At 35.5% G+C, this 5,717-nt stretch overlaps 1 pseudogene; it reads left to right on the top strand.

Moving 5' to 3' along the window:
- Positions 1-2,641: 2,641 nt before the first annotated feature.
- LOC143397390 (uncharacterized) lies at positions 2,642-4,411 on the top strand (annotated as a pseudogene).
- The last annotated feature ends 1,306 nt before the right edge of the window (positions 4,412-5,717 follow it).

Genomic DNA, 5,717 nt, shown 5'->3' with positions numbered 1-5,717 from the left:
AGAAATCATTTCTTCTTTGCAATTTTAAACTTAGAGTTTTATGTAATAAATTTCAACTTTTTTTTTAAAAGAAAGAGAGAGAGAATTTTAAGATTTCTTTTTTAGTTATCGCTGGACACAACATCTTTGTATGTGGTGCTGAGGATCGAACCCCGGCCACACGCATGCCAGGTCAGCGTGCTACCGCTTGAGCCACATCCCCAGCCCAAATTTCAACTTTTGATAATCCTCCCCCCAAAAAACCTAAATTAATCAAGATTATTTTTTTTCCCAATGTTGTTACAACTTACTAATAAAATATTCCTTCATATTTCATAATGGAAGTTGTTTACACCAAGGTATGTTAACTTAATTGATGTTTGTCATTAAAATATACTAGTAAATCACATAGTAGATGGAGAAAATTTTTTGAAGAACTGGATACATGAAAACTAATAAAGAAATAGAGAAATGAGATCAAGATATCAGAGAGATATTGAAAAGTAGTCTTTGGAGCTCAAGAGAGAATTGAGGATGAGAGTTGTAGTAAGGGATGGTTGCTGGGATTCTGCCTCAGAGTCCAAGTCTCAGAGACTTTGCCTTGTGCTGCTCAAATGTCTGTCCTTAACCTTATTCTGACCTCCTTGGTCACATTGAGAAGAGTGACTCTTCCTACTGACACCAAGTTACATGTAGTTTGCTCAGTTCTCAAAAATTCTGAAGATTGGTTCAAGAATGACTGCATTGTTTTGGTTATAGGGTTATAGTTTAAATATGTTTTGAAGATATAAAGAAATTCATTGGCTGTTTAAACACTCACATTACTAAATATTTTACTGATGAGAGATATTAGATACCTCTTTGTGAAAATGATTATTTTATACATAACCAATTTTCAAGATGACAAATTAATGTTAAGGTTGGCCTGGTGATAATTCTGGAAAGTTATTTAAATAAATGGGGATTTAAATTTTAGTTGAAAAGATTCAAGTGAAAATTTTATAATAGCCTGATTGAAAGTTATCCTTACCAGTTCTTAAATTTTTTTTCTCATATTTCATGATTCTCTATCATTCCACATTCCTTTACTATAAATTCTATGAATTCAATGTATGTACTTTCTGGGTTTCTGAAAGTAAGAATGTTGGAAGCTGAAAATGAATAGGCTGGTGCTTTAACAGTTTGATCTCTTGCACACCTAGTTTTCCCTCTGCCTCATGCTGTCCTCTGAACCCTCTTTTGTGAAATTGATCTCCTTGCTCTTTCTAAACTAGCTTGTCAATACCGTTCTAGGAATTTGTGACCATTGAAGACGTAAGCATAAGTTTCACCCAAGAAGAGTGGGCCATGCTGGACCCATCTCAGAAAATGCTACACTGATCAGTGATGCTGGAAATCATTAATCATCTGGTATCAGTTGGTAAGTCCATTAATTATATATATGAAAGATATGAGGGTATACCTATTTCTTCAATAACAGTATCAGGAATAGCCTCTCTATTCAATTCCAATCTCTGTCCTGACTTTCTCATAGAACTTATAATTACATGCAAGAAAGCTGCTCTTATTGATTACTTTAATCAAAACTTATTTTACACCACACTACAATATAGTCCACACCATAATGTTATGTATCCATTAAAGTTAAATTATACATAGACCTAATATTTATAAATAATTATATTGTCATGGTGCTGGAGGATTGAATACCAAAACAAGAGAATTCTGAACATTTTTGTGTGATTATTTGGATTCCATTGAAAAGTAATATTTAGTGGAGAGATGAAGTGCCTGAAAGAACTGCTGATTTGGCATTCTTTGAATGTCATCCTGAGCATGGGTGTCCTTCAGTGTCCCTGGTATGGAAGATTTCTATCTTTTATTCTACTGCAGTGAGTGAACTTCAAAATTTTCTCTGCTAAATACTTTCTCCCAGTGCCTTGGTTCTCTATTGTTGTTAACTCATCTTCTTGGCCTTGTCACTAATGCACATTTCTTGGTAGAAATGCTAAAATACAATTACTTTTTTTTTTACCATGCATAGGGTATCTGTTCTGCAAATCAGATGTGACTTTGTATCTGGAGGAAGGAAAAATCCTGTGGATGGGAGAAGGGACAGGATTTCTCCCAAGGCAGAGTGCAGGTAAGAAACAGAGACATTTGTGATTCTACAGAGATGGTTGCCCAGCCAGTGATTGAGCTTGGAAATATTAACTGACATAGCTGTGAAATTAATGTGGTTGTCTAAAATATAGTAGGGTACCATGGGACAAAATTTCTCATGTACGACGTAGCTTCTTTAAATCTAAATTCAAAATGTTTCCTCTATATTTATATTTTCATTAAGGGGAAAACCTGTTAGTGTGTTTTTTAGGTCAATTTTCATGTCTCTTTTTCAGATTTTCTCCTTTAAATTTTTTTCTCCATTACTTTTTTAACAATAATTCTATGATGATGTTTTTCATAATTCCCAGTGTTCTATTTTTCCAAGATATATATTTTTTTTATCTAAGCCATATCCTCCATGAAAGAGTCAATGATGAAAAAAGACGTTCTCATGAGATAGTTGACCTTCAACTTTGTGTCTCTGAATTTCATGCTACCAATTTGTATTTCCAACTCTTCTAGGGATGGAAAATGAATATCAAAAACATGAAATGATATGCAGAGCAGTTTTGAAAAGAAAGGCTACACCCATCAACAGGTCAATGGTAAGTTTCAAGAATGGGAACACTAATTATGTAAGTTAAAAACCTGTCTGTGGAATAAATGAGTGACCGAGTACAATTTAACGGCTGTCATTATGTTGGGAATACACAACTTCTGTGTCAAAACATCTGTATAGCTTGTATTCTGGGAGAAATTAAAAAGATTCCAAATGTACAAGCATTTCTCATGTAGCTATTTGAAATATTGAAGACCATAAAGTTAATCAGAGCCCTTTTAAATAAAATATTAGTAAATGGAAAATACTTGGCTCACCTGGGAATTATCTACAATGTTCACAAAATTAAAAGTAAGAAGATTTTCATTTTCATATTGCAATGGATTGTTCTAAGATTCTTATGTAGAAAAATTAAGTATATGGAGACATTGTTAAGAAATGTTCATCTTCTTTCCAAAACAGGAATCTCATTTTAAAGAGGATTCCTTGGAATGGAGAAAAGCAAGGAACCACTGGGACAACAAACACTGTGCACGATCCCTTGCTGACAATTTGTATCTTGGTGAAAACAAGAAAAATGATTGTTTCTCATGTGAAGGGCAAGAATATTTGAAAGGACATAGGAACTGTTTACAACCTAGAAAATGCAACAAGAATGACCCTGGAGAGACACAATATGAATGTCATCTATGCAGCAAATCCTTTAATGAAACCTCTGATCTAAGCAGACTCAATGAAACTAGAACAGGGGAAAAGAATTGTGAATATAATTTTTCTGAGAAAGTTTTCAGTTACTGCTCTAAGCATAGACAACATGAGAGAACGCAAACAGGTGATAAACAAAATGAATGCCACCTGTGTGGGAAAGCCTTCAGGAAGTCTTACAACCTTAAAATGCATGAGAAAGTCCATACTGGAGAGAAACTATATAGATGTCATCGGTGTGGGAAAGCTTTTTGTAAATTATGCAACCTTCAAATGCATGATAAAATCCACACAGGAGAGAAACCATACAAATGCCATGTGTGTGGGAAAGACTTCAGCAAATCAGCTCACCTTCGTCGTCATCAGATAACCCACACAGGAGAGAAACCATACCAATGTCAATTGTGTGGGAAATCCTTTGGTCAATCATGCTACCTTAGAATACATGCAAGGATCCACACTGGAGAGAAACCATACAAGTGCCATCTGTGTGGGAAAGCCTTCAGCAAATCAGTTCACCTTCATCGTCATCAGATAACCCACATGGGAGAGAAACCATACCAATGTCAATTGTGTGGGAAATCCTTTGGTCAATCATGCTACCTTAGAATGCATGCTAGGATCCACACTGGAGAGAAACCATATCAATGTCAATTATGTGAGAAATCCTTTAGTCAAAAATGCTACCTTAAACTTCATCAGAGAACACACACTGGAGAGAAACCCTATCAATGCCACCTGTGTGGGAAATCCTTCAGTCAATCTTGCTACCTTAAACCACATCAGAGAATCCACACTGGTGAGAAACCATATGTATGTGGTGTATGTGGGAAAGCCTTCAGTCTATCATCTGGCCTTAGACAACATGAGTAAACACACATTGGAGACAAACAATACAAATGTCACCTATGTGCAAAAGCTTTCAGTACATGCTCTGGCCTGAGACTCCATGAGAAAATACATACTGGAGAGAAACCATACAAATGCCCTGTGTGTGGGAAAGCCTTCAGTCGATCATCTGGTCTCAGAGTTCATGAGAGAACACACACTGGAGAAAAATAACATGCATGCCACCTGTGTGGCATACTCCTTGGCCATCACCCTAGTATGGAAAAATGAAACATGACTTGCCTTGGACAGTGGCCATTGGAATGTTGCCTGTGTAGAAATGTTGCCTCTCTTTAAGACCCTAACCTTAGAAAAATCGAGCCAGCTCAATGGAGAGAAACCTCAGGAGTGGCATCTATGTGGGAAAGGCTTCAGTCAATCTTACTACCTTAGACTGCACAAGAAAATGTACAAGAAATCAATCGTAGGAATGTCAGCTGTCTGGGATGTACTGCCAATGTTCTGCATATAGGAACCCATGATGGAGACAAACTTGAGTTTCTGTAGCATATATTCTAACCTGCTCTTACAAGATCTAATAACTAATTTTTTTCTCTGTAGTTCACATATTTTTGCTCCTACTCATATTTTTTCCTACTTCCAAATTTGAAAATTATTTGATTCTTAACCTAGCTTCTTTCTTAGAAATATGTTAAGTTATAAATGTTCATCTGAGTGCTCTTTTATGCCAGAAATTCTAGTATTTGAAGCTTTTATTATCACTTCTTTCAAAGAACTGTTTATTTCCTTCTCTTGTGCCTTCTTCCTTGAACTGTGAGGTATGTATAGGTGTTCCATTTTGTGTTGAAGGACCTGAAGTGTGGAGATGGGATTCTATAGATCTTAAGGTGATTGATTTCTAATATAATCAATTATGCACTAAACAATTTGCATGATTTTAACTTTTTTAAAAGAAAATGGAAATGCTTAAAATTTAAAATATAAGATTGTATTAGTTACATACATGTCAAAATTATCAAATTGCATGCTTCCATTATGTGCATTTTATTGCACTTCAATTTTACCTCAATAAAGCCATGAAAAAAAAATGTGAAGAAATGTTCAATTGTACTTGTGAAATCTAAATCTGAGCACCCCATAATTGAAGAACACCCTTTAATCAGTATGAAAAAGTTGAAGTAATTTGAATCCTCTCTTGACATACACAAGTCCCTGTAAAATAAACCATATGAATGATGTTTGATTTAAAAGGTCATAATAAGTGATCTTTCTTAAATGACATATGCTTATTTTAAACCCTGTCAAGAAAAGAATGTAGTAACCTACAATTTCAACTCTCAGCTTTCAACCAACCAGAGTGTTTGACAGAAAGTCATATTGACACTATCCAGGTCCTAGACAGGGTTTCCTCAATCCTGTGTACGTTCAGACCATACCCCACCCCCTTGTATTCCTCAGGAACTTCTTGAGCTTCATTCACATTGGTTCCCTTGTGTCCACTGGGGGAACTTTTCCGAAT

This window comes from Callospermophilus lateralis, chromosome 4, assembly GCF_048772815.1.
Source record: "Callospermophilus lateralis isolate mCalLat2 chromosome 4, mCalLat2.hap1, whole genome shotgun sequence".
Taxonomy (NCBI): domain Eukaryota; kingdom Metazoa; phylum Chordata; class Mammalia; order Rodentia; family Sciuridae; genus Callospermophilus; species Callospermophilus lateralis.
This window is presented reverse-complemented; position numbering and strand designations above follow the sequence as displayed.